We start from the raw sequence: 8915 nt of genomic DNA on the forward strand, positions 1-8915 counted from the left end.
GATGGAAAGATATTCCATGCTCGTGGATTGGAAGAGTAAACATCGTTAACGAGAGGTCCGTTTGTACAGAATTCTCTCATCCTCAACTTCCCGACCTTGCCAATAAGATAAGAACGTCACTCTCCTCCTGGGATAGAGAGGACATCTTCCTCGGGGTGTGTGTGTGGGGGGGAGGGTGGTTGGTTGGTTGGTTGACCGACCTCCTGCTTCCAGGAAGCAAAGAAGGAGGGTCAGTCAGCACTCCATTCTTGCACCTGCTCCCTGATGGGGGTAAGGTTTTGCTCGTTTGTTGTTGTCATCCTCTTTAAAAGCGTCTGTGTGTAGCTCAAAACAATACCCCAGCGTCCTTTCCGTCTCAGTGTTTGACCCGAGGTTTCAGCTTTTGACAGGAGGAGGGACACGTTTTTCTGGGGCACTCATTTTTATGACACGATGGTGTGGGTGAAGAAGGATAAGATGGGCGGGGGTGGGCCCGTGCCTTTTCTTTTCGCACGTGGTGGGGAGACGACTCGGCTCTTGCCAGACGGGATCTCATTTCCCCGTGAACCATCGGGCGGGCTATCAGGGGTAAAGAGGGAGAGCAAAGGTTTGAAGGACGTGGAGAAGATGTGTTCCAGATGCCAGGGTCTCCGGATTTCACCGGAGGCACACGAAAGTCACTGATTTCTGGACCACGTTTACGGCCGATGTCACGCGTAGGTCATTTTGAAACGAGGAGGCTACCGTCTGAGCCAATTTGGATATCGTCTCCAGCTCCCCCGAGCGGTGGAGCTGTGCGAGTCTAAGATGGGGCACATCCAGGGAGAGAATTGTGCCAGGGAAAGGGAGGCAGCAGTAAGTCATCGAGGATAAGGTCTTTAGAGGAGACTGACTCTTCTCAAGTGGATGAGGTAGCAGGAGATTTTTGTTTCATGGGTGTTAGCTATACGGGTTGGGAGGGAGCCGGGGGAGGGGCGGGGGCTTGTGGTGGTGGGGACACGGGTGGTGTTTATGTCCTGGTTAAGGTGAAAACACTCTTCAAGTGGAGATTTTTGTGCAAGGGTCCGGTCTGGCAGGACGGGAGGGTGCGGGTGGGTCCATTTAGCACGAAATCAGAAGAATCTGTAGCAGTAGTCCAGCCTCAGGCCTTTTGAGAAATAGGCAGAGAGGGGAGTTGAGCTTCATTCGTGACGGCAACCGGGACCTCAGGAGTAACAACTTCCATGTAAGAAGTAAAACTAGAACATGCTGTAGGAGGAAGAATTCTAAGAGAAAGAATTGGGGGTACAGGGCCAGCAAAGAGATTTTAAGACTTGACCTCAGAAGCGTGATCCATAAAAAGAAATGGAGACATTGGAAATCATCAAAATTAAACTCCTAGGTTCTGTGAAACACCCTCTTAAGAGGACGAAACGACCAAGGACAGAGTCTGGGGGCAGAAAATCTGTGCAAACCACACCTCTGATTGGAATTTGTAAAGAACCCTCAAAATGCAGTAGCAGTATCTTGGGAAAAAAAAAAATCCAAATACACAATAAACAGAAAGACAGAGCAGGCATCTCACATGGAGAGGAGGAGATAACCGATGAATTTACAAATCTGCACGTGAAAAGATGTGAGCCGTTTCCTGGAGATGCAAATGAGAATCGGAGTGAGATATCCTCGGGACACATTTGTCAGAATGCCTTCGGCAAAATACGAGAACAGTATCAAACTGCTAGCGAGGTCGCGGACGGACAGGCCGAGTCACTCACTCACGCCTCCCTGGTGGTGATGTAAAGTGGCATGGCCACTGCGGAAAACAGCGTGGGGGTTTCCAAGACTCACCAGCAACAACGACAAGAAAAAAACGACGACAGAAAATTGCAACCTCTAAGCCCTCGGAACGTCCTGCCTCCTAAGAGTGTCTTTGTTTAGCTGGGGCCTTGGGTGGTTGAGGGCCCCAGTGTGATTTCTGGCGCGGGGTCGGGGGGGGGGGGCGTGGGGGGGTGGGGGGGGCTCGGGCCGTGCGGTCTCAGGTGGAGCTCCAGGAAGTCAGCTTCGTGGAGCCCTGTGAGTCCTTCTAGGGAGGCAGGCATCAAGCTCAAGGGTGCTCTGGAGGACACCACGCCCGAGCGGCCCGAGAACTTTCATGTTCATTCACGAAAAATCCTGGACACGAATGTTCTCAGCAGCTCTGTTCATCACAGCCCCGGATGGGAAACCACACAGATGTCTGATAAATAAATGGCAAGCAATAGGATATCCTGGAGTATATGAGGAAGCCATTTGGTGTAAAACGAATTCAGCCTGACCTTGTTTTTCCAAAAGGGCCAGATGTGGCCTTTGAGCATAGATTGTCTACCTGCTTTAGGCATTTACTAGGCCACAAAGACAAGAATAAATGCCCTTAAGCTAAAGTAACTTCCCCCACATCAGCATTTCCTGGAGGGTAAGCCTCTCTCTCTCTAGGCTAAGGATTGATTGCTGACCCGCCGTGACCACCCAGCTGGGGACCACAGACCTGCTCTCCGCAGTGTTCATCAATTGCTGTGTGAATCGCTGTGCCGGGTAGGCAGGCCCGGCAGGCAGGCCGGGCAATCTCGTGAGTGCTGTAAAAGGGACATTCCAATCCTGTGCGATAGACACTCTGACGGTATATAACCACGCGGTACACCCCACTTCTTTGGCGCCCTTCCTTCCTTGGGGAAGGAAGGCCCTGGGCTATGTGGTCCTCAAATTTGGCTCATAATAAACTCACCCCAATTCTGATTTATAGATTGGTTATGGATTACTTGCGTCAACCTGTCCTTCAACAGTCCCCTCCCTTGCCTATGTCGCCGGAGCTCCGGAGCACAGAAACTATATAAAAGCGGCCGCTAGATGGCACCGGACAATCAGCACAAACGTCCCCGGGAGGGAGGGAGGGAGGGATCCGGAGCGCGGGCCCGCGAGAGTGCACAGCCTCCGCCCACCGCCCCGATCGTGTCCTGGCCCACCTCGGATCATGACTCTCACCCTGGGGCGGCCGGGAGGGCGTCCCGCGAGGCCCCCGGGCGTCCACCTCGGAGGTCCCAGCCGGCACGGCACAACCCCGGGCGCAGAAGGAGGACTTGGAAAGCTGAGGGGGAGGGGCAGTTGCTGGGAAGGAGACAGACTCCCCACACCACTCCCGGGCCGGGCCTGGGCCGGGCCGGGCCGGCTGGCTGATGCAGACGTGGAAAATTCCCTCGGAGACACCAGCAGGGGGGCTGGGGCTGCCGGCACCTGCTTCCCGGAGTGGCCTGAGTGCTTCCCTGGCTCCCGGGAGGGCTTCGGAAAACGTGGCGGGCGGGGACTGTCAAACCGAAACCACGCAGGCCTCGTCAGAGGACGACAACAATGACAGAGGAAGAACGGAGGAATTGTTTGTACCCTGTCACTTCCAGGCCACAAGGTCTTTCTAAGGCGGACAGACAAATCCCAGAGGCCACTGAGGAAATGACTGATACACTTGACCACAGCAAAGTTTAAAAGACAAAATGTGTCTCTGCACGGGCCACAAAAAAAGGTCCAAAGACAACACACAGGGGTGGGGAGCATGGGTGCAAATGCATGAGTGAGTGGGGATAAGAATACTGATTTCAGCAGTCCTTACCATCACGACAAACAAGCAAACCCACAAAAATGGTAGGGGGTAGGAGGCAGAGACTTCACAGCCATCCACTCAAGAAATCAAGTTCCAGTACATCCGTACAAGGCCACGCTGAGAGTGCGTGCGTGTGTGTGTGTGTGTGTGTGTGTGTGTGTGTGTGTGTGTGTTTGAAATGAGGTAAATGTTGACGTTGAACCGTTCCATGAAAGTACAAAAAAATATTTGTAGATCTTCTGCCATTAAATTTTTTTTTTTAACAGTGCACTTATTTCCCTCAAAAAAGAAAGGAAAAGAAGATTATGAAAGGCAAACAGAGGGGCCGGCCAGGTGTCGTAGCGGTGATGTTCACACACTCTGCTTCAGCGGCCCAGGGTTCACCCGTTTGGATCCTGGGCACAGACAGACCTACTCAGCGATCATCAAGCCACGCTGAGGCAGTGTCCCACATAGAGCAACTAAAAGGAGGTATAACTATGACATACATACAACTATCTACTGGGGCTCCGGGGAGAAAAAAAGAGAGGAAAAAAGGAGGAAGGTTGGTAATAGATGTTAGCTCAGGGCCTCAGTACGCGTCACAAACATGTGGAAACTAAACAACGGGCTACTGAACAGCTATTGGATCAATGGAGAAATCAAAAAAATATCGGGCCAGCTCTGATGGCCTAGGGGTTAAAGTTTGGTGCGCTCCACTTCGGCAGGCAGCTCAGGTTCCGTTCCCAGGCGTGGAACCACGCCGCTTCTCAGTCAGTAGTCACGCTGCGGTGGTGGGCTCACACAGAAGAACTAGAAGGACTTACAACTAGAATATATGTGGCAGGGCTTTGGGGAGAAAAAAAATAAAAAGAGGAAGATTGGCAACAGATGTCAGCTCAGGGCCTACCCCGCCCCCCCGCCAAAAAAAGAAAATTAAAGATTAAAAAAACATTTGAAAAGGCAAACAGAGAGAGTAAAACGGGTAAAAAGCCAAAACCTTAGTCCTCTGCATACAGAGGCCTCTTCCTTTTTGAGCCTAGGAAAGTATTTTGACTAAACATAGAATTCCTGTCCTTGGTGTAGATTCACTCAAAGGTAAAGCAAAACCTGATACAATTTCCTTAACAAGAGCAGACTGGAAGTTAGAGAAGACTATGCTTTTAAGAAAGAGGAAACCAAATTCTAATTTTGCACCAGCTTACTTCTGATACTAAAACTCAGTTACCGAATCAAATCCATCTCCATCTTAACCAACTTGACCACACACAAAACTTTTTCCTCAGAGTTGTTTTTTCCCCACACACTTTTCACAGGCTTTTTAAAGAAACAAGAATGGCTATTTTTTATACCGTCTTCACTGAAAACATCCATCTTCCTTTCCATGAAGACAAAGACGTTTCCCTTATTAATTGTTAGTAGCTTCAGTCACATATATTAGTTAGAACTTTTAGAGGCCGGCCCAGTGGCGTAGCGGTTAAGTTTGCGTGCTCCGCCTCAGCTGCCGGGGGTCCACCGGTTCAGATCTTGGGCTCGGGCCTACGCACAGCTCATCAAGCCATGCTGAGGCGGCATCTCACATAGAGCAACTGGAAGGACGTACAACTATGACATACAACGATCTACTGCGGCTCTGGGGAGGAAAAAAATAAAAGGAAAAAAGGAGGAAGATGGGCAATAGATGTTAGCTCAGGGCCGATGTCCCAGATAATTTAATTAATTGATTGATCGATTGATTGATGGCTTCATTAAAGAATTTATAACGCCTAGAAACCTTAATTTTTAGTGAGAACTAAGAGGTAAGCAACTGTGAACTGTTTTGTCCGTTAGCATTTTGTGGCTTGGCAAATCCTATGAACACTTTATAATTTTTAGAAACATGTCATTTCATAGCATACTCTTCATAAAGCACAAGACATGTTTATTAATAGTCCCAAACATCTTTTAGTTTCTCTGTCCTCAGAAGCCAACAGTGGATAAACCTATATTTAGTCGTTAAGGTCTAATATTTTATCCTATTTGGAAACGATCTAGCTATTCAATTAATGTTTTTTTTTAAAGATTTTACTTATTTATTTTTCCCCCAACGCCCCAGTAGCTAGCTGTCTGTCATAGCTGCACATCCTCCTAGTTGCTGTATGTGGGACCCGGCCTCAGCGTGGCCGGAGAAGCGGTGCGTCGGTGCGATCCCGGGATCCGAACCCGGGCCGCCAGCAGCGGAGCGCGTGCACTTAACCGCTAAGCCGCGGGGCTGGCCCTTCAATTAATGTTTTATCCCTTAATTTCACGTAGCCAAACATCCAGGTTTCAAGCTACCAAAGAGATCTTGGAAGTTGTTTTAAGTACACATGCCAGGGCCGGCCCCGTGGCTTAGCGGTTAAGTGCGCGCGCTCCGCTGCTGGCGGCCCGGGTTCGGATCCCGGGCGCGCACCGACGCACCGCTTCTCCGGCCACGCTGAGGCCACGTCCCACATACAGCAACTAGAAGGATGTGCAGCTGTGACAGACAACTATCTACTGGGGCTTTGGGTGAAAAAAAAAGGAGGAGGATTGGCACTAGATGTTAGCTCAGAGCCGGTCTTCCTCAGTAAAAAAAAAAAAAAAAAAAAAAAAAAAAAAGAGGAAGACAAGCGTGGATGTTAGCTCAGGGCTGATCTTCCTCACACACACACACACACACACACACAAAATAAGTACACATGCCATAAAATGTAACTCCTGCTAAAAGTTTATCAGAGTGACGTCAGCATCATGGTGGCATGAGTTGTTCCCTTCGCCTCTCCCCTCTAAGGTACAACCAAACAGACGTCTACTGACCGACACAGGGATTCCCTACACAGCACAACAAGATGCTGAGAGATCCATGCGGCTGTAGGGGAGGAAGGCAAACCCTCTACCGTCTTTAGGTCCTTCTGGCTGGGCTACAAATTAAATCGACACGAGATGGAGTAACAGGAGAAAATCAAACAAAGCTTTAGAACGTGTATACACGGGAGAGACTCAGGAAAAGGGAACAACTCACCAACACGGCCGAGCTGCCAGTTTAAATATTATCTTCAGCTTTAGCTTTTTAGACAGAGGAGGACCTTGGGGGTAGTGGTTTGGGATTTCAAAGAGGAGGAAGGCAATTTACACGGCGTTGGAAACGTAAATGGGCCAACTACAGACAAGGTGAGCTGAGACACATGTTTTACATGACATTAAAGTTATGTGATGGCATTAGTCCATCCCTGGAATAGCCCCTTCTATTTTAAATTCTTTTAGGCAGTTGGGGGGAGGTCAGAGTTCCTTTCAGAGTCTTTTGTTCTTAAAAACAATCAAGCCAAAGAGACACATTTTGGGTTGGCCCAGTCTGATCCCCCACACAGCTATACATCTGAAGGTGGGTGGACCGGACCCTCGGGAAGCCCTGGAACTAGGGAAGCGGCCCCTTCCTCCTGACGGTGGCGACGATGCAGGACATGGGTCCTCAAGCTGCAGCCAGCGTGACTGTGAGTGGAGGCAGGGGCAGCCCAGCCTGCGTGCAAACACTCACGGAGTGGCAGATGCCTGGCCTGTGAGAGCACCCACCGAGCGGTGGCAGTCCTGCCCGCATGAACTTGGAGTGGCCCGACCGGCACAACTGTGAGCAGATGGGGCAGGAACAGAAAAAACAGCCCCCTGTCACCCCCGCCCCCGCCGTGGCAGGTGGAGTCTGTGGCCAGAAGCATTAGAAGCCACAGCAGAAGCGGTGACCCAACCCCGCTTCACCAGCCGGGGGGGCCGCATATGAGTCCCTGGGTCCCTGGGCTCCCACCAGTGACGGCACACCTGTGAACCCAGCACCCCTGGCAGCAGTGCAACCGGCACCCCAAGACAACCTGGGAACAGCAGTGCAGGTGGTGCACGGGACAGCAGTGTGTGAGCCCACGGAGAGCCAGTGGAGGAACACAAGACCCGGGCAATCAGAACCAAAGTAACTGAAGCCTGACCCAAATAAGAGAAGGCCGTGACTACCACAAATGTGCCCCAGCAGAGGATCCATTCATCAAACAGCATGAAGATCGACAGTACAGTAACACAGCAGAACAGAAGGAAAATGACAACTCTCCAGAAACCAAACCCGAAGTCACAGACGATGACCATCTGACAGAGAACTCAAGACAGCTGCCCTAGGGGGCGGCCCCGTGGCTTAGCGGTGAAGTGCATGCGCTCCGCTACCGGCGGCCCGGGTTCGGGTCCGGGCGCGTACGGACGCATCGCCTGTCCAGCCATGCTGAGGCGGCGTCCCACATACAGCAACTAGAAGGGTGTGCAACTATGACACACAACTGCGTCCTGGGGATTTGGGGAGAAAAAGGGGGGGAAAAAAGGAGGAGGATTGGCAACAGATGTCAGCTCAGGGCCGGTCTTCCTCAGAACAAAAAAAAAGAGGAGGATTGGCATGAATGTCAGCTCAGTGCCGATCTTCCTCACACACACACACACACACACACACACACACACACACACACACACAGAGAAAACAACTGTCATAGAGAAACTCAACGAGTTACATAAAAACTCAGACAGAAGGACAGTTCGAGGAGCTCAAGAATAAAATTAACGAACAGAAGGAATACTTCAACAAAGAGATTGGAGCTCTAATAGAAAAACCAAACAGAAACTCTAGATATGAAGGACACAAATAGTGAGATTAAAAAATAAGGTTAAAGGCATTAAAAAAAAAAAAAAAAAGAGCAGACCCTATGGAGGAGAGAATTAGTGAGGTCTACGATAGAAGCCTAGAAATGCTCCAGGTAGAGGAGGAGAGAGAACTAAGATTTTTAAAAAACCACGAAATTCTTTGAGAAATATCCAGCTCGATTAGGAAAAGTAACATAAGGCTTATAATCTCCCAGAGGGAGGAGAAGACAGGGAGAAAGGAGCAGAGAGCTTCTTCAAAGAAATGATTGCTGAGAACTTCCCAAACCTGGGGAAGGAACTGGACCTGCAAGTGCTGTGCGAGTCTAAGATGGGGCACATCCAGGGAGAGAATTGTGCCAGGGAAAGGGAGGCAGCAGTAAGTCATTGAGGATAAGGTCTTTAGAGGAGAGCGACTCTTCTCAAGTGGATGAGGTAGAAGGAGACCGGCTGGATTTGTGTGTGTGTGTGTGTGTGTGTGTGTGTGTGTGCGTGCGTGTGTGTGTGCGTGTGTGTGTGCGTGTGAGGAAGATCAGCCCTGAGCTAACATCCACGCTAATCCTCCTCTCTTTGCTGAGGAAGACCGGCTCTGAGCTAACATCTATATTGCCAATCCTCCTCTTCTTTTTCCCCAGAGCCCCAGTAGATGGCTGTATGTCACAGTTGCACATCCCTCCAGTTGCTCTAT

This window comes from Diceros bicornis, chromosome 26 (assembly GCF_020826845.1).
Source record: "Diceros bicornis minor isolate mBicDic1 chromosome 26, mDicBic1.mat.cur, whole genome shotgun sequence".
Lineage (NCBI taxonomy): Eukaryota > Metazoa > Chordata > Mammalia > Perissodactyla > Rhinocerotidae > Diceros > Diceros bicornis.